This window comes from Neomonachus schauinslandi, chromosome 2 (genome assembly GCF_002201575.2).
Source record: "Neomonachus schauinslandi chromosome 2, ASM220157v2, whole genome shotgun sequence".
NCBI classification, from domain to species: domain Eukaryota; kingdom Metazoa; phylum Chordata; class Mammalia; order Carnivora; family Phocidae; genus Neomonachus; species Neomonachus schauinslandi.
In genome coordinates this window covers 75,655,447-75,680,705 of record NC_058404.1, presented here as the reverse complement: position 1 = coordinate 75,680,705, position 25,259 = coordinate 75,655,447, and positions in this window count along the sequence as shown.

The window sequence follows — 25,259 nt, the reverse complement described above, 5'->3', positions numbered from 1 at the left end:
GCAACCATTCTTCAGACTGTAACAATAGACAAAAGAGTGTAAGAACAAAAGGAATAGATGACTTGGAAAATGCCAGGTTTTCAATTCTGTTTTTAAGAAAGAGGTTTATCACTGACCAGTTAGAGTGGGTGACCCTTATGAGTGGAGGAGAAAAAAAAATCAGATGCTATGAAAACTTGAAGAATATGTTAAAAAAATCGGATCAATTCATATCAGGATGGGCTAAAAGCAGGGAACCTTTAGAAAATATTCATGGACCTAAGAATCTTCTTTGCCCAATGGGAAAGAGGACAGGGCTTTGTGGCTGCCATGTAAGAAGTGTGACTATAAAACGAGATACTCTGCACATCACACATAAAAACCCATCTTACAATTAATAGATTTACATAAATTCAGCCCAAGACATGAAGATAATTCCTAATGGGCATTCCTAATCTACATGAACTCTTGCAAAGCTGTTTGTTTTTGCTCTTTTTTAAAAAAATATTTCATTATTTTTGCGAGAGAGAGAGAGAGAGAGAGAGAGAGCACAAGAGCAGGAGTGGGGTGAGGGGCAGGGGTAGCAGCAGATTTCCCGCTGAGCAGGAAGTCCAATGCGGGTCTCGATCCCAGAACCATGAGATCATGACCTGAGCTGAAGGCAGACGCTTAACTGACTGAGCTACCTAAGTGCCCCTCTTTACTCTTTTTTGATTCAGCTGTTCTATTTCCCATTCCTGGAATATAGCTTTCCAGCTCCATGTCATTGTTGATATTCTTCTCTTTATAGGAAATATTTTTTTTTTAAAGATTTTATTTATTTATTTGATAGAGAGAGACAAAGCGAGAGAAGGAACACAAGCAGGGGGAGTGGAGAGGGAGAAGCAGGCTTCCCGCGGAGCAGGGAGCCCAACACTGGGCTTGATCCCATCCTGGGTCATGACCTGAGCCAAAGGCAGACGCTTAACGACTGAGCCACCCCTAGGAAAATTTTTTTTCTTAAAGATTCTAACACTTTTTTTTTAAAGATTTTTTATTTATTTGACAGACAGAGACACAGTGAGAAAGGGAACACAAGCAGGGGGAGTGGGAGAGGGAGAAGCGGGCTTCCTATTGAGCAGGGAGCCCGATGCGGGGCTCGATCCCAGGACCCTGGGATCATGACCTGAGCCGAAGGCAGACGCTTAACGACTGAGCCACCCAGGCGCCCCGTACGGTCATTTAAAAATTAATTCTTCCAATCCATAAGCACAGAATATCTTTCCATTTATTTGTTTTTTTTTTAAATTAAATTAAATTAAATTTATTTATTTGACAGAGAGAGACACAGTGAGAGAGGGAACACAAGCAAGGGGAGTGGGAGAGGGAGAAGCAGGCTTCCTCTGGAGCAGGGAGCCTGATGCAGAGCTTGGTCCCAGGACCTGAGCCAAAGGCAGACGCTTAACGACTGAGCCACCCAGGCACCCCTCTTTCCATTTATTTGTGCCTTCAATTTTTTAAATCTTTGTCTTATTCAGTGTATAGGTCTTTCACCTGTTTGGTTAAATTGATTCCTAGGTCTGTTAGTCTTTTTAAAGCAATTGTAAGTGGGATTATTTTCTTTATTTTTCTTTGATAGTTAATTATAAGTGAATAGAAATGCAACAAATTTTTGTGTATTGATTTTTGTATCCTACAACTTTACTGAATTTGTTTATTCTAATGGGTTTTTGGTGGGGTCTTTAGAGGTTTACCGTGTCATCTGCAAATACTGCCAGTTTTACTTCTTCCTTTCCATTTGGATGCATTTTATTTCTTTTTGTTGCTTAATTGGTCTGGCTAGGATTCCCAGTACTCTGTTTAATAAAACTGATGGGAGTGGGCATCCTTGTCTTGTTCCTGATCTTAAAGAAAAAGGTTTAAGCTTTTCACCACTGAGTATGATATTAGTTGTTGGCTTCATATATGACCTTTATTATGTTGAGATATGTTCCCTTTGAACCCACTTTAATGAGAGTTTTTATCATAAATGGATGCTGAATTTTGTCAAATGCCTTTTCTATATTTATTGAGACGATTATATGATTTTTGTCCGCTGTGTTAATGTGGTGTATCACATTGATTTGTGATTGTTTTCTTTTGTTTTTTAAAGATTTTATTTATTTATTTGACAGAGAGAGACACAGCGAGAAAGGGAACACAAGCAGGGGGAGGGGGAGAGGGAGAAGCAGGCTTCCTGCGGAGCAGGGAACCTGATGCGGGGCTCGATCCCAGGACCCTGGGATTATGACCTGAGCCGAAGGCAGACGCTTAACAACTGAGCCACCCAGGTGCCCCGATTGATTTGTGATTGTTAAAAATCCTTGCATCCTTGGGATAAACCCAACTTGATCATGGAGTATGATTCTTTTAATATACTGTTGCTTAATCTCCACATATATACATATTTTCCACGTTTTTTCTTGTAATTCATTTCTAGTTTCATGCCATTGCAATCACAAGAGATGTTTGACATTATTTCAATGTTCTTAAATTTAAGACTTGTTTTGTGGCCTTACATATGATCTATCCTGGAGAATGTTCCATGTGTACTTGAGAAGAATGTGTATTCTATTGCCTTTAGATGAAATGTTCTGTATCTGTGTCTATTAAGTCTATGTGGTCTAATGTGTTGTTTAAGGTCGATGTTTCTTTGTTGATTTTCTGTTGGATGATCTATTCATTGATGAAACTAGGATGTTAAATTTCTCTACTAATACTGAATTACTGTCAATTGTTCCCTTTATGTGTATTTATATTTGCTTTATATATTTAGGTGCTCCTATGTCAGATGCATAAATATTTACAAAAGTTATATACTCTTGTTTGATTAATCCCTTTATCATAATTTAATATCCTTCTTTCTTTCTTAATACAGCCTTTCTTTTAAAGTCTGGGTTTTTTTTTTAAGCATTTTTTTTATTTGACAGAGAGAGACACAGTGAGAGAGGGAACACAAACAGGGGGAATGGGAGAGGGAGAAGCAGGCTTCCCGCGGAGCAGGGAGCCCGATGCGGGGCTCGATCCCAGGACCCTGGGATCATGACTTGAACCAAAGGCAGACACTTAACTACTGAGCCACCCAGGCGCCCCTAAAGTCTGTTTTGTTTGACATAAGTATAGCTGCCCCAGATTTCTTTTGGTTTCCATTTGCATGGAATATCTTTTTCTATCCTTTCACTTTCAGTCTGTGTGTGCCCTTACATCTGAAATGAGCCTCTTACAGGCTATATATACATGGGTGTTGTTTTTTTATTCATTCAGCCATTTTATGTCTTTTGATTGGAAAATTTAGTCCATTTACATTTGAAGTAATTATTAATAAGTATGTACTTATTACCATTTTGTTACTTGTTTTTTGGCTGTTTTGTTGTTCCTTTATTTTCTCCCTTTGTGATTTGATGATTTTCTGCAGTAGTATGTTTAGATTCCTTTGTCATTATTTTTATCTACTATAGGTTTTTGCTTTGTGATTACCATTATGTTTAGATATAACAACTTATTTTTATAAATCTCTTTTAAGTTGATAACAACTTACATTTAGATGAATCCTAAAGGTCTACATCCCCCTACCCTATGTTTTATGTTTTTGAGGTCACATTTTTTATATTATATATAAAATATATATATATTATATATATGTAATATATATAATATATATCTATCTTATATCTATATTTGTATAAGATATATATTAAAATATATATTATATCCCTTAATTAATTATTATAGATATATTTTTACTACTTTGCCTTTTATTTTTATTTATTTTTTAAAAGATCTTATTTATTTATTTATTTGATAGCGGGAGAGAGAGAGAGAGAGCACAAGCATGAGAGTGAGAGCGCATAAGCAGGGGGAACAGCAGGCAGAGGGAGAGGGAGAAGCAGGCTCCCTGAGGAGCAGGGATCCCAGGGCAGGGCTCAATCCCAGGACCCTGGGATCATGACCTGAGTGGAAGCCAGATGCTTAACCAACAGAGCCACCCAGGAGGCCCTACTTTTGCCTTTTAACCTTCATACTAGCTTATAAGTGATGATCCACAACCTTAACAGTGTTAGATTATTCTGAATTTTACATATATTTACCTTTCCTTTACCTTTGCCAATGAGAGTTACACCTTCATATATTTTCCTTTTACTAATAAGGACCCTTTTGTTTCAGCTTAAAGAAGTCCTTTTAACATTTCTTAGAAGGCCCATCTAGTTGTGATGAATTCCTTTAGTTTTTACTGTCTGGAAATCCGGATCTCCTTTAATTCTGAATGACAACTTCGCTGGGTTGAGTATTCTCGATTGTAAGTTTTTTTCTTTCAGATCTTTGAAAGTATTGTGCCGCTCCCTTTTCTACAAAGTTTCTGCTGAAAAATCTGCTGATAGTCATAATGGGGTTCCCTTGTATAAAACAAAGTGTTTTTCTCTTGCTGCTTTTAAGATGCTCTCCTTGTTTTTTAACATTTGACGTTTTTTAAATTAAGTTTTTTTCTTTAATTCCAGTATAGTTAACATATACTGTTATATTAGTTGCAGGTGTATGATACAGTGATTCAACAATTTTATACATTACTCAGTGCTCTTCATGATTAAGTGTACTCTTTAATCCCCATCCCCTATTTCACTCATCCCCCCCTGCCCACCACTCCTCTGGTAACCATCAGTTAATTCTCTATAGTTAAGAGTCTGATTCTTGGTTTGTCTCTCTCTTTTTTTCTTCCTTTGTTTGTTTGCTTTCTTTTTAAATTCTGCATATGAGTGAAATCATATGGCATTTATCTTTCTCTGGCTTATTTTGCTTAGCATTATACTCTCTAGCTCCATCCATGTTGTTGCAAATGGCAAGATTTCATTCTCTTTTATGGCTGAGTAATATTCCATTGTATATGTATATATACCACATTTTCTTTATCCATTAGTCAATTGTTGGCCTCATGGGCTGCTCCCATAATTTGGCTATTGTAAATAATGCTTCAATAAACATAGGGGTACACGTATCCCTTTGAATTAGTGTTTTTGTTTTTTTGGGGTTAATTACCCAGTAATGCAATTACTGGATCATAGAGTAGCTCTATTTTTTAACTTTTTGAGGAACCTCCATACTATCTTCCACAGTGGCTGCATCAGTTTGCATTCCCACGAACAGTGCCAGAGGGTTCCTTTTCTTCCACATCCTTGCCAACACCTGTTGTTTCTTGTGTTGGTAATTTTAGCCATTGTGACAGGTGTGAGGTGGTATCTCATAGTGGTTTTGATTTGTATTTCCCTGATGATGAATGATGTTAAGCATCTTTTCATGTGTCTGTTAGCCATCTGGATATCTTTGGAGAAATGTCTGTTTATGTCTACTTCCCATTTCTTTTCTTTTTCTTTTTCTTTTTTTAAAGATTATTTCTTTATTTGAGAGAGAGGGAGAGAGCATGAGCAGGGTGAGGGGCAGAGGGAGAAGCAGACTCCCCCCCGAGCAGGGAGCCCAATGTGGAGTTCGATCCCGGGACTCTGGGATCATGACCTGAGCCAAAGGTAGACATCCAACCAACTGAGCCACGCAGGTGCCCCTTCTGCCCATTTCTTAACTGCATTATTTGTTTTTTTGGGTGTTGAGTTGTCTCAGTTCTTTATAGATTTTGGATACTAACCCTTTATTGGATATGTCATTTGCAAATATCTCCTCCCATTCAATAGGTTGTCCTTTAGTTTTGTTGATTGTCTCCTTTGCTGTGCAGAAACTTATTTTGATATATTCCCTGTACTTTATTTTTGCTTTTATTTCCCTTGCCTCAGGAGGCATCTAGAAAAATGTTGCTATGGTGTCAAATTATTGCCTGTACTCATTTCAATGATTTTTATGGTTTCAGGTCTCACATATAGACTTTTAATCCATTTTGAGTTTATTTTTGTGTATGGTGAAAGTGGTCCAGTTTCATTCTTTTAGATGTTGCATGTTGCTGTCCAATTTTCCCAGCACCATTTATTGAAGAGACTGTTTCTTATTGGATAGTCTTGCCTCTTTTGTCAAAGTTTAATTGACTATATAATTGTGGGTTTATTTCTGAGTTTTCTATTCTGTTCCATTGATCTATGTGTCTGTTTTCATGCCAGTACCATAATGTTTTGATTGCTATAGCTTTATAATATAACTTGCAGTCTGGAATTGTGATACCTTGTTTTTCTATTTTTCAAGATTGCTTTGGCTATTCAGGGTCTTTTGTGGTTCCATACAAATTTTAGGATTATTTGTTCTAGTTTTGTGAAAAATGCTCTTGGTATTTTAATAAGGATTGCATTAAATCTGTAGATTACTTTGGGTAGTATAGATATTTTAACAATACTTTTCTTCCAGCCCATCAGCATAGAATGCCTTTCCATTTCTTTTTTTTTTTTTAAAGATTTATTTATTTGACAGAGAGAGACACAGCAAGAGAGGGAACACAAGCAGGGGGAGTGGGAGAGGGAGAAGCAGGCTTCCCACTGAGCAGGAGCCCGACGTGGGGCTCGATCCCAGGATCCTGGGAACATGACCTGAGCCAAAGGCAGACGCTTAACGACTGAGCCACCCAGGCGCCCCTGCCTTTCCATTTCTTTGTGTCATTTTCAGTTTCTTTCATCAATGTTTTATAGTTTTCAGAGTATAGGTCTTTCATCTCTTTCATTTAGTTTATTCCTAGGTATTTATTATTTTTGGTACTATTGTAAATGGGATTGCTTTCTTTTTTTTTTTAAAGTATTTTATTTATTTATTTGACAGAGAGAGACACAGCAAGAGAGGAAACACAAGTGGGGGAGAGGGAGAAGCAGGTTTCTCATTGTGCAGGGAGCCGGATGTGCAGGACCCAGGGATCATGACCTGAGAGTAAGACAGACGCTTAGCGACTGAGCCCCCCAGGCACCCCGGGATTGCTTTCTTAATTTCTCTTTCTGCTGCTTCATTATTAGTATATAGAAATGCTACAGATTTCTGTACATTGATTTTGTGTCCTGCAACTTTATTGAGAGAGAGAGAGAGCAGAAGCAGGGGGAGGGGCAGAGGCAGAAGGAGAAGCCGACTCCCCAATGAGAAGGGAGCCTGATGCGGGGCTGGATCCCAGGAACCCAGGGTCATGACCTGAGCTTAAGGCAGACACTCAACTGACTGAGCGACTCAGACGCCCCCTGCAACTTTATTGAATTCATTGATCAGTTCTGGTACATTTTTGGTGGAGTGTTTACTGTTTTCTATATAGTATCATGTCATCTGCAAATAGTGAAAGTTACTTATTCCTTACCAATTTGGATGCTTTATATTTCTTCTTGTTGTCTAATCACTGTGGCTAGGACTTCTACTTTGAATAAATGTGGTGAGAGTGGACATCTTTGTCTCATTCCTTTTTTTTTTTTAAATAGAGAATCAGTCTCTTGATTCCTTTTTTTTTTTTTAAGATTTTATTTATTTGACAGAGAGAGAGAGACACAGCGAGAGAGGGAACAGAAGCAGGGGGAGTGGGAGATGATGAAGCAGACTCCTGGCTGAGCAGGGAGCCCAATGCGGGGCTCGATCCCAAGACCCTAGGATCGTGACCTGAGCAGAAGGCAGATGCTTAACGACTGTGCCACCCAGGCACTCCCCTCCCCCTTGTCTCATTCCTTAAGGACCTTAAGGTCCCAGTTTTTCCCCATTAAGTATGATGTTAGCTGTGGGTTTTTCATATATGGCCTTTATTATTTTGAGGCATGTTCCCTCTAGACCATCATGCAAGGAGTTATACTTTTTTGAATGCTTTTCCTACATCTTTTGAAATGGTCATATGGTTTTTATCCTTTCTTTTATTGATGTGACATATCACGCTGATTGTTTTACAAATGTTGAACCACCCTTGCATCCCAGGAATAAATTCCACTTTATTGTGGTGGATGATTTTTTAATGTATTGTTGGATTTAGTTTGCTAGTATTTTGTTGAGGATTATTGCAACTAGATTCATCAGAGATATTGACCTGTAGTTCTCTTTTTTTGTAGTGTATTATTTGGTTTTGGTATCAGGGTGCTATTGGCTCATAGAAGGAATTTGGAAGTTGTTTTTTTTTTCTCTTCTGTTTTTTGGAATAGTTTGAGAAGAGTAGCTATTATTTTTATTTATTTTTTTTTTTTTAAAGATTTTATTTATTTATTTGACAGAGAGACAGCGAGAGCAGGAACACAAGCAGGGGGAGTGGGAGAGGGAGAAGCAGGCTTCCCTCCAAGCAGGGAGCCCGATGTGGGACTCGATCCCAGGACCCTGGGACCATGACCTGAGCCGAAGGCAGACGCTTAACGACTGAGCCACCCAGGTGCCCAAGAGTAGCTATTATTAACTCTTCTTTCAATGTTTGGTAGAATTCACCTGTGAAGCCATCTGGTCCTGGACTTTTATTTGTTGGGAGCTTCAGTTTCATTGCTGGTAATCAGTATGTTCAAATCTTTTTTTTTTTTTTTTAAGATTTCATTTATTCGTTTGAGACACAGAGATACAGAGAGAGAGAGAGCATGAGTAGGGGGAGAGGCAGAGGGAGGGAGAAGCAGGCTTCCCGCTGAGCAGGGGGCCTGATGTGGGGCTCGATCCCAGGACCCTGGGATCAGGACCTGAGCCAAAGGCAGATGCTTAACCATCTGAGCCACCCAGGCCCGCTGCCAAATCTTCTATTCCTTCTTCAGTTTTCGTAGGTTATATGTTTCTAGGAATTTAGCCATTTCTTCTAGGTTATCTTATTTGTTGGCATATAATTTTTCATAGTATTCTCTTACAATTGTTTGTATTTCTATGATATTCATTTTTATTTCTCTTTCAATTATGATTTTGTTTGAAGCCTTTTTTTGTTTTTTTTTTTATTCTGGCTAGAGGTTAATCAATTTTGTTGATCTTTTCAAAGAATCAGCTCCTGGTTTCATTAATCTGTTCTATTTTTTTAGTTTCTATATCATTTAATTTTGCTCTAGTCTTTATTATTGCCTTCCTTCCGCTGGGTTTGAGTTTTGTTTTTCGTTGTTTAGCTCCATTATATGAGAGGATAGGTTGTTTATTTGAGATTTTTCTTGCTTCTTGAGGTAAGCTTGTATTGCTATAAACTTCCCTCTTAGAACATCAACAAAGATTCATCTTCGCTGCATCTTAAAGATTTTGGACCATTGTGTTTTCATTTTCATTAGTTTCCATGTAATTTTTAATTTTTTCTTTGATTTTTTTTTTTTTTTTGGTTGACCCATTCATTGTTTAGTAGCATATTTAACCTCCATGTATTTGTGCTCTTTTCAGACTTTTTCTTGTGGTTGATTTCTGGTTTCATAGTGTCATGGTCAGAAAAGATGCATGGTATGACTTCAATCTTTTTTAATTTGTTAAGACTCATTTTGTGACTTAATATGTGATCTGTTCTGGAGAATGTTCCATGTGTACTTGAAAAGAATGTGTGTTCTGCTGTTGTAGGATGGAATGTTCTGAATATAGCTGTGAAGTCCATCTGGTCCAGTGTGTCATTCAAAGCCATGGTTTCCTTACTGATTTTTTGTTTGGATAATCTGTCCATTGATGTAAGTGGGGTGTTAAAGTCCCTACTATTAGGGCGCCTGGATGGCTCAGTCGTTAAGCGTCTGCCTTTGGCTGAGGTCATGATCCCAGGGTCCTGGGTTCGAGTCCCACATTGGGCTCCCCGCTCTGCGGGAAGCCTGCTTCTCCCTCTCCCACTCCCCCTGCTTGTGTTCCTGCTCTCCCTATGTCTCTCTCTGTCAAATAAATAAATAAAATCTTAAAAAAATAATAATAATAAATAAAGTCCCTACTATTATTATATTACTATCAAATTTTTCATGTTTATTAACTATTTTTTGTATTTGGGTGCTCCCATGTTATATGCATAAATATTTACAATTATTATATCCTCTTGTTGGATTGTCCCCTTTATTATTATATAGTGTCCTTCTTTGTCTCTTGTTACAGTCTTTGTTTTAAAGTCTATTTTGTCTGATATAAGCAGCACAACCCCAGTTTATTTTTATTTTTTTGTTTTTTTATTTTTTTTTTTGAGAGAGAGCTGGCATGAGTGTGTGTGAGTAGGGGGGCGGGGCGGGAGGAGAAATCTTAAGCAGACTCTGCACTGAGTGCAGAGCCTGCTGTGAGGCTCAGTTTCACAATCCCAAGATCATGACCTGAGCCGGAACCAAGAGTTGGATGCTTAACTGACTGAGCCACCCAGGCACCAGCCGCCCCCACCTTTTTAGAAAGCATCCATTTGCATGATAAATGTTTCTCCATCCCCTCACTGTCAATCTGCAGGTGTCTTTAGGTTTGAAATGTGTCCTTTGTAGGCAGCATATAGACAAGTCTTGTTTTTTATCTGTTCGTTACCCTATGTCTTTGATTGGAGTGTTTAGTCCATTTACATTCAAAGTAATTATTGATAGATATGTATTTATTGCCACTTTGTTACTTGTTTTGTAGTTTTTCTCTGATCCTTGCTCTTTTTCATGGTTTTTTGGCCTTCTTTAGTAATATACTTGGATTCCTTTCTCTTTATTCTTTGCATAGCTATTACCAGTTTTTGATTTGTTGTTACCATTAGGTTTGTGTATATACCATATTGTGCATATGGCAGTCTATCTTAAGTTCATGGTTGCTTAAGTTTGAACCCATTCTTTACTCCACCCTCCCTTTTAGGTATATGATGTTGTATTTTACATGCTTTTTTTTAAGATTTTATTTATTTATTTGAGAGAGAAAGAATGAGAGACAGAGAGCATGAGAGGGAAGAGGATCAGGGGAGAAGCAGACTCCCCGCCGAGCAGGGACCCTGATGTGGGACTCGATCCCGGGGCTCCAGGATCATGACCTGAGCCGAAGGCAGTCGCTTAACCAACTGAGCCACCCAGGCGTCCCTTACATGCTTTTATTTTATGAATCCCTTGTTTGATTTTTTTACAGAGGTACTTATTTTACTGCTTTTGTGTTTTTTACTTTTTATAGTCTCTCTTAAGGTTTTTCCTGTCCCCTCAAAGAGTCCTCCTTAATATGTCTTGTAGGGCTGGTTTAGTCATCATGAACTCCTTTAGTTTTTGTTTGTCTGAGAAACTCTTTATTTCCCCTTCTGTTCTGAATGACAGCCTTGCTGGATAGAGTATTTTTCGCAGCAGATATTTCCCTCCTGGATCTGGATATCTGTTTCCTTTCCCAGATTAGGGAAGTTTTCAGCTATTATTTCTTCATGTAAATTTTCTGCCCCCTTTTCTTCTGGGATTCCTATAATACAAATGTTATTGCACTTGATAGAGTCACTGAGTTCCCTGAGACCATTATCAGTTTACATAATTTGTTTTCCTTTCTTTGCTCAGCTTGGTTACTTTCCACTACTCTGTCTTTCAGGTCATTAATTCTTTCCTCTGCTTCATCTTGCCTGGTATTTATTCTATCAAGTGTATATATTTTTTTGAAGATTTTATTTATTTATTTGACAGAGAGACAGGAGAGCAGGAACACAAGCAGGGAGAGTGGGAGAGGGAGAAGCAGGCTTCCCGCCTAGGAGAGAGCCCGATGCAGGGCTCGATCCCAGGACCCTGGGATCATGACCTGAGCCAAAGGCAGATGCTTAATGACTGAGCCACCCAGGCGGCCCAATCAAGTGTATTTTCTAATTTAACTTATTGTGTTCTTCATCTGTGATTGGTTCTTTTTTCCTCTTTGTTAAGTTTCTCACTGTCCTCCACTCTTAAATCCAGTGAGTATCTTTATGATCAGTACTTTATTTATTTATTTATTAAGATTTTATTTATTTATTTGACAGGGAGAGACACAGCGAGAGAGGGAACACAAGCAGGGGGAGTGGGAGAAGGAGAAGCAGGCTTCCCACTGAGCAGGGATCCTGATTCAGGGCTCGATTCGAGGGCCCTGGGGTCATAACCTGAGCTGAAGGCAGATGCTTAACGACTGAGCCACCCAGGCACCCCTATGATCAGTACTTTAAATTCTCTAGGAGGCATATTACTTATGTCCATTTTGCTTAGGTCTCTTGCTGTGATTTGATCCTATTTCATTTGGGACATATTTCTCTTTTGTATAACTCTTTGTGTCTGTTCCTATATGTTAGGAAAGTCAGCTATGTCTCTTGCTGTTGACAGTAATGGCCTTATGAAGAAGAGATCCTGTAGTGCTCTGTAGTGCAGTGTCCCCTGTTCTTCAAGGACTAGTGCTTCAGGGTCTCCTATGTGTGTTGTGTGTGTTCTGCTATTGAGTCCTGGCTCTTTTTCCTTCAGTCCAGTTGTTTGCAGAGGCTTTCTTTGCCTTTTGTGGGCAGTATTTAGTCCCCAACGGGTGTGGGGAATGATTTAACAAGATGTGCACTGGCCTGCTTGTGAAATGAAACCTGCTACCACCACCAATGCTGGAGGTGAGGTCCCGCAAACACACGAGTTGGGAGATGAGGTGTTGATGGGGTTTGTGCTGGTCTTCTTGGGGAGGAGACCTGCAGCAGTGGGATGGAGGCAAATGTAACTGGGTAGGGCAGATCTGCCAAAGTGTATGTGGGGTGGTTTCGTGAAAGCAAGTTAGGTAGCAAGTGTCAGCACTGTGCTGGTACCTACAGATGGCCCTATGTTTATGCTGGAGGTTGAGATAGGGAAATTACATGTGCCAGCTCCTTTGTTCCTCGTGGGGTCTCGGCGTGATACTTGCCTCTCCAGGCCACACTCTGAGATGGGTTAATCACTCTCCCTCCTGTTGGCCCTGGCATTTTTCAAACTGCTGGTTCTATGCTGTATCTTCATGGGCTGTTGGGCTTTGTCTTTAAGGATGGGGACTCAGCTTCCTAATACCCTCTGTCTCTCCCAGAGTCAAACCCATGGATTTAAAAAATTCCATGCTTTAAGTCCCCCTGGTTGTAAGAACTCATGACATTTGGCTTCTCTTTTAGAGCCAAATATTATGGGGATTCATCTTCCCTGTGCTGGCTCCCCATTGTGAAAGTCTGTTTTTCACCCTTTTCTATACCACCAGCTCCCCTCCCACCATGGACAGCCAAGGTCCATTTGGCTCCCAAACTGCATCTTCCCTCTTCCTACCCTCTTCTCTATCTTTAGTATTCAGATCATTTTCTGGATTATTTACACTGATGTGAGTGTTATCTTGTTGTATCTGTGGGAGGAGGTGAGCTTAGGGTTCTCCTACTCTGCCATCCTCCCAGCTTCTCTCTAACTTTTGACATTTTAGTTATAATATGTTTTGGTGTGGATTTTTTTGGGTTCATCCTTTTTAGGACTCTGGGATTCCTGGATCTGAATGTCTGTTTCCCTCACCAGGTTAGGGAAGTTTTCATCCATTATTTTTCAAAAAGATTTTCTGCCCTGTTTTGTCTCTTCTCCTTATGAGACTTCTGTAATGCAAATATTGTTTCATGAGTCCCCAAGCTATCTTCAGTTTTTTTCACTCTTTCTTTTTGCTGCTCTGATGGGGTGTGAGTTCTACTGCCTTCTCTTCAAGCTCACTGATCCTTTCTTCTGCTTCATCCAATTTGCTGTTGAATCCCTCCAGTGAATTTTCCAGTTTGGTTATTGTATTTTTCAGCTCTGATTTCTTTTTGGTAGTTCTATATTTTATACCTTTGTTAAAGTTTTTACTGTGCTCATTTATTTTTTACCTGTGTTCAGTGAGACTCTTCATGACCATTATTTTGAACTCTTTATCAAGTAAATCACTTATCTCTGTTTCCTTAAGGATTTTTTTTTGGAGGTTTTATCTTATTCGTCAATTTGGAACACATTCCTCTGTATCTTCACTTTATTTTTTGACTTTGTGTTGGTTTCTATATATTAGATAAAACAGCTACCTCTCCCAACCTTGGAGGAGTGATCTTGTGTGGGAGATGAAACTTATTGTTCAACCTTGCCCTAGCTCTAGATTGTCTCTCAAACCATTGTAGTTATGCAAGCAGCCAATTTTATTTTTAATGGCTCCTAGTAGTTGAGGTTATGCCAAGAATTGTCAATTTCCCAAGGGGGAGGATCTCAATCAGCACCTAGGTTTAGGAAAATTGGAAGCAAGACCTTCAGGCAGCAGCTTTTAAAGTATGCAAACATATATAATCCTATGGGACTTCAAGCATTAAGTCCCACTGGCTATTATAACCAGGTGATCTAGTGGTGTCCACTGGTTACAGCTACAAAAATTAGGGTACTAGAGGAGGGTATTTTCTCCTTTCCAGGAGATACTGGTGAGTTGGTGTGAGGCAGAAGGAGAGTGCAGATGGTGCATGCCAGCGTCTGTCCCCGGACAATACCCTAGCAGGTTCCTTGATGTGTGTTAAATTAGATGCTTACACTTCAGACCAGTGTTTAAGATAATGAAATAAGCATTGTTCACATAAAGTCTGGGCTCCTCTAAATCGACTGCCTCTGCACTGGTCCCTGTGATGGGTGAGTTTGAGTGTGTGAGCTCTTTAAAAGCTGTTTCTCAGTTATCTATAGCCTTGTTCGTCTTGTGGACATGAGCCCTATTGGTTTTCAATGCTAGGCATTTTGGAGGCTTGCTCAGATACAGATGTTGAACACTGGTGTGCCCAATGTGGAATTCAAACCTGTAGCTCCTCAGGGAGAAGCTCCAGGTTTTGATTGCCCTCCTGATTTTGCATCCGTGTGTCAGGAGTAGGGTTTGATGAGATTGTCTCAGCCTCTCCTACCCACTTTAATGTGGGTTCCCCCCCCCCCATTTGTCTGATTTGCAGAATTTGCTCAGCTAGTTTTTTTTTTTTTTTTTTGGTTTTGGTTTTGGTTTTTTTTCCCGAGAGGAAATTGTTTCATATGTAGCTCTTGATTTGGTGTATTCATGGCAGAAGTTGAGGTCAGGATCTTCCTACATTACCATCTTGAGCTAAAACTTTCAAGTACCATTCTATTAGAAGTTTCTAGGCAGTCTCAGCTAAAGTTAATTCCCTTTAAAAAAATTTCCTATAACTCTAATCATGTTATACCTTGTCTACAGTGATTAGCATAGACAGTTTCCTTTCTTTTCTGGATTACTGTAGTGAGATGGTGTTATGTTCATTTTTGTGGCTCCCTCTAGGTTTGGAGTTTGGTAGGTTCTTAATGTGTGTACAATATTGAAGGGAAGGAAGAAAATAAGTGTATATGTATACACACACACCTGGTGTATTCCTTATCCTTAAGATATGTATATGTACTTACATAAATATGTTTGCAGTAATGTTTCATGCATTAAACCAAAGACTTCTGGTTCTAGATAAGATAGTGAAGTGAGCATGACTGCTGGCTCCTTCTCATGCACAACCATTCTGGAGATGTCAGAAAGGAGATATCTATTACAATCTAGTATCTAAGGAAAAGTTTTCAACCTAATGATGGATACCAACCAAAAATCTATAATAACCATCATACTTAGCAAAATTTTAGATGCTGTATTACTTAGGAATGTGTTTCCTATATGTAAAAGAAACCAAAACAACAGTGGTAAACACACAAGGGATTGGCTTTTCCTCATAGCAGGAAGTCCAGAGGTGGGCAGTGCAGCTCTAGTACATGTTCTCACAAAGCTTCAGTGTTTAGGCCCCTTCTAGCTCTCTGATCATCATCTCACACATAGAGCTTTTTTCCCCCTCATCCTCTCAAGGTGCTTTTGCTTCTTAGGTAACCATGATCTAGGCAGGAAGAAGGGAGTGAAGAGAAGGGCAAAGAGATGTGGAACGGAGCCAGCTGGGCTTTCTGAAAGCTCACACAGGGACATTGTCTAACATCCCATTGGCTTGACTGTTACATGACCACCTTTAGTTGCAAGGACAGCTGCATTTTTGCCTCTATAAACAAAATTGAGTTCTGGTAGAAAGGAAAAAATAGAGACTTGAAATTGGGTAGGCTATTAGTAGCATCTGCTTTGTATTCTGTTTAGGTTTGAGAATAACATCATGCTCTCCACTGTGACCACTACCCTTTAAGTTAGTAGTTGATGTCTTGGCCATTGTAAAAAGACAACAATAAATGTGAATATAACCCTGTCAGTTCTGCTAAAATCTGCAAAAACTGTATCTAGCTTATTAAATCACTTATTAAACAATACTAGGTAGCTTACTGAGCCTATAAATTTGGCAACAGATACAAATTTGGAACTATATAACTAGGAACTGTACCCAAATCATACTGCAGATCTTCTGTAGTGGAGAAACCACTGTTACCACTCTTTGGCAGAGACACTGCAGTGTGTACTGCGAAATCTACCAATCTGAGCACTGGGTACTAGGGCAAGAATCTCTGCCACAACCCAATCTCTTGTTTTCTCTCTTTCAGAATGATTCTGCACGGTGCTTTCTTCTTTACTTCATTCATGTCATGTCCTTTCAAAATCTGTGTTCTATCTGTACAAGAGTCTGACAAAAGCAAGTTTCTGTCCTTTATTATGGGATTTGGGGACTTAAAAGGAGAGAAACAGGGCGCCTGGGTGGCTCAGTTGGTTAAGCGACTGCTTTCAGCTCAGGTCATGATCCTGGAGTCCCGGGATCGAATCCCGCGTCGGGCTCCCTGCTCGGCGGGGAGCCTGCTTCTCCCTCTCCCACTCCCCGTTTGTGTTCCCTCTCTCGCTGTGTCTTTCTCTGTCAAATAAATAAATAAAATCTTTAAAAAAAAAAAAAAAAAGGAGAGAAACATCTCCTAATGCCCAGGGAGGATGTTTAGAGATGCTAGATGACTGGAAAGAATGATGTGTACATTACAACATATTATATCACTTTCAGATATTGATAATGTATATAAATGCTCTTCAAATTCAACCAACCTATAGAACCAAAAAGAGTCCAGCAAGAAAACCAGATGCATGATCAATATATAAAAATAAATTTCATACCTCCATACCAACACTGACCAATTAGAAATTTTAATAAAAAATTTATTAATTGCAATAAAACCATATGATGTACAGAAATTGAGCTGTTAAAGAATTCAAAAAAATTATGGAAAAAATTGTACAACTCCATTAAAAGATATTTTTAAAATATCTGAATAAATGATGCAAAATATCCTGCTAATAGATGGGATGTATTAACATTTTGAAGATTTAATTCCTCAAAAACTAATCTATAGATGCAGTATAATTAAAAAGAACTCCAGGGGCGCCTGGGTGGCTCAGTTGTTAAGCGTCTGCCTTTGGCTCAGGTCATGATCTCAGGGTCCTGGGATCGAGTCCCACATCGGGCTCCCTGCTCCGCGGGAAGCCTGCTTCTCCCTCTCCCACTCCCCCTGCTTGGGTTCCTTCTCGCTGTCTCTCTCTCTGTGTCAAAAAAAAAAAAAAAAAAAACCCAGAAGGATTTTTGGAGGTAAATCAATAATGTGATTTTAGAATGTATTTGGTGAATATCTAATAGCAATTTTGAAAAATAAGCCAAAGCAATTGAAACAGTGTCACAGGATCAAATCTTTAAGCCAAGGGGTCAGGGTAGAAAGTCAAGAAACAGACCTGTGAATATATGGGAATTTGCTATAAAGAAATAAATTTGGTAAATATTGGATTATTCAGTAAATAGTACTGAGAAAATTAGCTCCCCATAAGGAGAAAAGTACAATCAGATCCCTATCTTATCTAAAAATAAACTGAATGTATTATAAAAGATGAAATATAAAATTGAAGAAGAAAAACATATTCATTGCAAACATTGGGAAAACAGAAAATTATAACAATGAAAATATTTCTTAGAGTACTGGTACTTCAAGACAATTAGTGTTAATGATTTGGTTTGTGTTTTTCAATTTTTTATCTGTCCATGTTTACACATGGGTCATGCTAGCCCATACTGCCCCTTTGGGCAATTCAGAAAGAGTCATCCTGTTTTCTAGGTTAAGTGCAGCCCTGTACCGGGGTGGGCAGCTTGATAAGCACGGCACAGCTAGATTTCAGATCTCACTTGCTCTGAGGGCAAGCATCTTGTGCAGTGAACAACATGTAAAACCGTATGTTGTAGTTCTGAATGTACACATGGGTTTTATTTTATATTTTTTGTGAAACCGAGATCATAATATGTGGTAGACTATGTTTAGATAGAACATAATTTATTTTAGTTTATTCCTACTTGATAAATGTTTCCAAAATTTTGATATTGTAAATTCTTGCTGGTATGGTAATACTTATACATAAATATTCACTTTTAGAATTATTTCCTTATGATAAATTCCTAAAAATTGCCTTGAAAATTAAATCTGAGGGCTCATGATGTGCACTCCACTATGTTCAGAGAGATATTAATCCTCATCACAAACCAATAGTGTGAAGGTCCTGTGATTCTCTCCTTTTGGAGAGAAAACTGAGGCACAACAAGAAATGAAGTGACTTAGTTACTTGATCCAGGTCACACAGCTGGGAAGCAGTAGAGTTTGGATTTCAACACACTTCTGTCAGTTGCATCTGCTCCAGAGCCCAAGCCATTAACATGCTACAAGGGATTCACTTTAAAGGGGAAGATAGATGGATTTGAGAAGAGTTTTACAATAAATAAGACTCATCAGTGGAGGGGTGCCCGGGTGGCTCAGTCGTTGAGCGTCTGACTTCAGCTAGGGTCATGATCTCAGGGTCCTGGGATGGAGCCCTGCATCGGGCTCCCTGCTCGGTGGGAAGCCTGCTTCTCCCTCTCCCACTCCCCCTGCTTGTGTTCCCTCTCTCGTTGTGTCTCCCTCTGTGAAATAAATAAATAAAATCTTAAAAAAAAAAAAAGAGTCATCAGTGGAATAGACCTTGACCACTAGATAATTTCCGTAGGAGATGAGACCATTCAAAAGCAATGGCTTGGGCGCCTGGGTGGCTCAGATGGTTAAGCGTCTGCCTTCGGCTCAGGTCATGATCCCAGGGTCCTGGGATCGAGTCCCACATCGGGCTCCCTGCTCCTTGGGAGCCTGCTTCTCCCTCTGCCTCTCTCTCTCTCTCTGTCTCTCATGAATAAATAAATAAAATCTTTAAAAAAAAAAAAAAAAAAAAAAAAAGCAATGGCTTATTATTATTATTATTTTTAATGTATTTGTTAGAAGAATTTCTTGACAAAATGATAAATATTTGAACAAGACACACATTGTTCATTTCTAAGCTCTTTTTAAGAGAAGCAACTTCAGAAGATAATTTAAATTTTGATTTAAGCTGACTAAAAATGGTGTCTTTGTACCCTTTTTAGTTTAGATTCCAAAGTATCTGGGTCAATGAAGGGATCGTTTTGATATCCTCATCTCAGACTGCTCACTTCCCTATGCTGCACCTGAACTTCGGTTTTTGTTAAACAGAGGTGATAGCCTTTGTTCACTTCCTCATAGAGATGTTAAGATAGAGACTATAGACCCATGAGCTCTGTGAAAGAAGAGTGTTTGCAAGTGCTAATGAGATATCGCTCTTCTTTTTTCATATAATCATGAATTTTGATATTTTAAATATTTTGGGGGAAATATGTAATGCAATTCAAAATGATTACATTTTTAAAAACTATTTTATTTATTTATTTATTCGACAGAGTGAGCAAGCATGAGCAGGGGAAGGGGCAGAGGGAGAGGGAGAAGCAGGCTCCCGGCTGAGCAGGGAGCCCGATGTGGGACTCGATCCCAGGACTCTGGGATCATGACTTGAGCTGATGGCAGATGCTTAACCGACTGAGCCACCCAGGCACCCCAAAATATAACTACATTTTTAAGCACGAATTAAGGAGGTAAGAAAAGAAGGGAGTGTTGTGCAGCTCTTCTGCATTAAAGAAATCTAATATGAATGCTTGGATATACTGTATATAACAAGCTAAAGAAGATTAGAATAAATGAGACAAATCAATGAAAAATACAATCTAGAAAAGGTTGACATTATATTACTAATATAATGCATTCACAACCATCGTGCTTTTGTTCCTTCCTTCCTTCCTTCCTGCAGGCTTCACACCCAATGTGGAGCCCATGGTGGGGCTTGAATTCATGACGATGAGATGGAGACCTGGGTCGAGATCAAGAGTCCAGTACTTAACTGACTGAGCCACCCAGGCAGCCCCAATGTGCTTATTTCTAACTTCTGCTTAGTTAGTCATTTTAACTTCTAAAGTAGTAGAGTTCAAATCAATGGCTGTTTACTGGATCCATCCTGTTAAAAATGCATTGCTTCAAACTAGAACTCTTTTATATATTGCCAGTGGGAGTGTAAATTGCTATAACCACCTTGGAAAACTTTGGCAGTATCCACTAAATCTCATTATATACACAGCCTATTATCCACCAAGAGAATGTGACACTTACTTATGGCAGAAAACGTGGAAATAGAGAAAAGAACAAAGAGAATAAAAAAGGGTCATCCTAATATAGAGAGAACAAGTAACATTTTTAAGGAGAATCCTACTTTAATAACTGTTTTGGAGTAGGCTTATTTTATATAATAATGTGAACACATTTTAATTTAATTGCTATTCATCAATATTTTAAAAAATCTGCCTATAATATTATAACACGGCTTCACCATAATATCTAGTGCTTATCATAATTCTGTCTTGCTGGATACTTAGGATATTTCTTTTCAGTACATTTAAATGACACAGTGATGGACATTCTTATAAATTAAGTTTTGGCAAATATTTGAATACTAGAATAAATTCCTAGAAGTAAAATTTCTGGTTTGAAAAGTATAAACATTTTGAATATTTAGATATACATTTCTAAAAATTACTGTAACTTCCTTCAGCATGGTATGATACTGTCCAACATCCAACAATATTATTTTTATAATTTTTCTAATTTTGTCAAATTTATAACTAAAAAATAATTATTTCTCATTCTAGCTTTAATTGGTATAATTGGACTTTTAAAATATACTGGCCATTGGGGCACCTGGGTGGCTTAGTTTTTAAGCATTTGCCTTCGGCTCAGGTCATGATCCCAGGGTCCTGGGATCGAGCCCTGCAACGGGCTCCCTGCTCGGCGGGAAGCCTGCTTCTCCCACTCCCCCTGCTTGTGTTCCTTCTTTCTCTTTATCTCTGACAAATAAATAAATAAAATCTTTAAAAAAAATAAAATACACTGGCCATTTGTGTTTTCTTAAATTTTATTTTTTAGAATTCTGTTCTTTTGACTTTTTCTACTGTTACATTTCATTTGAAATAATTTTTTATAAAGGAGTAGCAACAAAATTTCTTTGCTTATTACATATGCTGTATTTTTTTTCTGCTTTATTACAAACTTTTCATATTTCAAACTCTTTTCCCAAACTAGTAAACTCTGATACTTTAGTTTGTCTCCTTGTGGAAATAGAACTCAGGAGAAACTACTATAACATGGATTGTATTAGACACTTTTGTTGGAGTTCATTTCTTATGTTTTTTTTTTCTCCAATGACTATCATGTTCTATCTTTTTTATTTATTTAATTTATTTATTAATTTATTTATTAAAGATTTTTTATTATGTATTTATTTGACAGAGACATAGCGAGAGAGGGAACACAAGCAGGGAGAGCGGGAATGGGAGAAGCAGGCTTCCTGCCAAGCACGGAGCCCGATGTGGGGCTCTATCCCAGGACCCTGGGATCATGACCCGAGCCGAAGGCAGACGCTTAACGACTGAGCCACCCAGGTGCCCCATGTTCTATCTTTTTTAATTGAGATAAATTGAAATAGAATATCATATTAGTTTCAGGTGTATAAAATAGTGATTTGATGTTTATATACATTGTGAAATAATCACCATAATAGGTCTAGTTATCATCTATCACCATACAAAGTTAATACAATATTACTGATTGTATTTCCCTTGCTGTACAATACTTTCCTATGACTTATTTATTTTATAAATGGATGTTTGTACCTCTTGTTCCCTTTCTCCATTTTGTCCCCCACCTCTATGCCCTGCTCTTCTGGCAACCATCAGTCTGTTCTCTGTATCCATGAGTCTGATTTTTTTTTTTTTTAGATTTTATTTATTTTAGAGAGAGAACACACGTGGGGAGGGGCAGAGGGGAAGGGAGAAGAATCTGAAGCCGACTCTGCACTGAGCATGGAGCCCAACATGGGGCTCGATCCCACCACTGTGAGATCATGACCTGAGTTGAAACCAAGAGCTGGATGCTTAACCAACTGAGCCACCCAGGTGCCCCTGTTTTGTTTCGTTTTTTACAATTCCACATGTAAGTGAAATCATATGGTATTTGCATTTCTCTGACTTATTTCACATAGTATAATACTCTCAAGCTTCATCCATGTTGTCGCAAGTGGCAAGATTTCATTATTTTTTATGGCTGAGTAATATTCCATTGTTTTTATATTTTTATTTCATGTCCTTTCTTTTCTGCTTTCTTTTCCCTTTCCTTTACTTTTAGTAAGACTTATTTCCTCTAAAACGATGACTCTGTTTCATCCCCAGAGAGCATAGTGGATACGTATGAAATTCATATTTGTAGAGAGGGAATTAATATTCTTAGCTGCTTGCCATTTATATCAGATACTGTGCTAGACACTTCACTGCATTAATTCATGTTATCCTTAAAACAACCCTAATGAAGTAGGTATTTTCTTCATTTATAAACTGAGGGAAATGAGGATTGTTCAAATTATGTGTCCTTTCCTGTCTTTCCTTTGGCCTTCTTGATTTTTACCCCCAACCTGTTCCTTTTGAAGTCTTCTTTGCTCTGGCAATTCCATCCTTCCAGATGCTCAGGCCAAAAACCTCAGAGTCTTCCTTGTTTTCTTTCCTTCATACTTCACATTCAATCTGTGAGGAGTCCCTGTCAGTTTATCTCCTCCACCCCTATCTCCCACGTCAAAGTCACTATCCTCTTGCTCCTGGATTATTTCAATAGCCTTCTAATTGGTCTCTGCTACCCACTACTGTCTATACTTAGCCTAGCAGTCAAAGTGATGCTATGTGTCAGAAGATGTCACTTTTCTACCCTAAAGTCTCCAGTGGCTCCCAGCTCAGTCAGAGTAAAAGCCTCACCTGAACTGTACCATCCCGACCTCTTCCCCGTCTGTACCTTCTCCATTCTGCCACTCTGGTCTCTTGGCTGTTCCTAGCGCACTCAGGCATATTCCTGCCTCAGGGCTTTTGTACTTGCTGTGCTTTCTGCCTTGAAAGTTGCCTGTCCGGATATCTTGCTCCTTAACCTCCTTCAGGCCTTTGCTCAATGTCACCTCCTCCAGAGGTGTTCTTTGATCATCTTATTTAAAAGAGTACCTGTCATACTCCTTATGTCTCCTCCTTGCCTAGTTTTTCTCCTTAGCATTTCTAATCATTTGGCAGTCCACACGTTCATCATCTGTCTCTCCCAATTGCAAGGTAAGTTCCATTAAGGCTAGAATTTTTATGTGTTGGTTCTCCCCTGTGACCTCAACACCTCCAAGAATGCCTATTATCCCCAAAGCACTAAATAATGGCTGAATAAGTGAAGGATTCCCCCACATTGCAATCATTAGAGCAGGCCCAAGTGACCTGCTGTGTAGACTTCCTCTCTTCTACTTTCTGTCTTTCTTGTCCTTCCCCAGCTTTTGCTTAAGAGACCCTAGTCTGCACTTGTTACAGGTGAAAGGCTGGCGAATCCTGAGAGGAGTCGAACCCTCGTTCCTGCTGCCCTCCAGTAACCACAGCAGTGGTGGTAGACAGCCTTAGAAGGAAGTGTGAAATTTGTATCACCCCATTACCATGGTTGCAAGAGAGAACTTGAAACTAGATATACCTGAATTTGGTTATCTCCAGATGCGATTCATTGAGAATGACGGGAGGAAGATGCTTCCTCCAAAGGAGAGTTTGGTAACGTGCCAGCAGGATGCTGCTGCCGTGGAAGATTCTCCATATCCGCCTTTGTAAGCCCTGGTGTGGCCCAACCTGCTCAGGTTTGGGCTTACCTCAAGTTTCAACCCCGCCAACCACAGGGCTCTGAAGATGCCAAGAAGGCCTCTACCCAAGAATTTGATTCCTCCTCCTGGATTTAAAGTACAGAAAGCAAAGCATTGACTATGCTGCCCAAGCACGCAAGGGGTGTGGGAGATGGAGGAATGGGGAGGGAAGGCGGCCCTTCCAGTTTGGCAATGGGCACAGACCCAAGCGTCTAATGAAGGGCAGCTGGCAAAGTAGGGGCCAGGCTGTCCGGGCTGGAAGTCTGGGCTCTGGGAAGGCTGTTGAGACCGGGGCAATGCCAAAGATCAACCCTTCTTCCCACCCCGCCCCGCCCCGCCCTGCCCCGGTGGGGTGGGGGTGGGGGGTAGGCGGGTGGGGTGGGATGGATTCTGAACCTGCTGTCCCATTTTCCGGGGAGTCTTGAGTTGGGGATGATTCCTTTTTGCTGTAAAACTGTCCAAATTAAGAAGCCCTCATTTGGGGGCGGAGGGGGGATTGACAGTGAATGTGTGCCATGCACACATACTCACAAACAACTGCAACAACACTTTTTTTTTTTTAAAGATTTATTTATTTGACAGAGAGAGACACAGAGAGAGGGGGAACACAAGCAGGGGGAGTGGGAGAGGGAGAAGCAGGCTTCCCGCGTAGCAGGGAGCCCGATGTGGGGCTCGATCCCAGGACCCTGGGATCATGACCTGAGCCGAAGGCAGACGCTTAACCGACTGAGCCACCCAGGCGCCCCTGCAACAACACTATCTTTAAAAAAAAAAAAACAACACCTGTTTCCCCCCCCCCCCCAACCCCCCTTCCCCCCCTCGCTCCCTCAAACCCCGACACATTAAGTCTGCCCAGGGCAAATTTCCCCCTGCCCACTTCAGTAGAATATGCCAGTAGAATAACAGGCGAATGGTTCCATCACTTGATTCAGGTCTCCTGGGACTGTATTAGCATTTTAAAATTCAAACCTCAGGGACAAAAAGAAAGACTTCAGTGAAAGAAACTGGAGTGGGGAGAGGGGGCCGCTGGCCGCCGTCAAACCTTTGGAAAGAGAGAAATCGAAAACGTCCGTGACGGGCGGAGTTGTGACTTCCTCCGCTCCGCAGGACCCGAGAAACGAGCCCTCTGGCCGGTTCTGAAGTGCTGATCTATTTTCTCGTTTGGTGGGGGGTGTGAGCGCGGCTGTGCGTGAAGGGATGCAGTTCTGGCCAAAGACGAGCCCCCAAAGGCCGGGTGTCCTTCAGGCCGCCCGGGTTAAGTTTCGGTGGAAAGTTTCCCTCCGAAGCTCCTCCCCCTTCACCCTGGAAACTAGTGCCAGGCGGCCGCGCAGCGGAGCCCGAGCCCCCGCGCACCTGGCGGCCGCGCGTCCCGCGGGCAGGGGCGGGGGCGGGGCTGGCGGCGGCCGGGGCGGGGCCGGACTGCGCGCTCCCCTGGGCCGCCGTGCAGG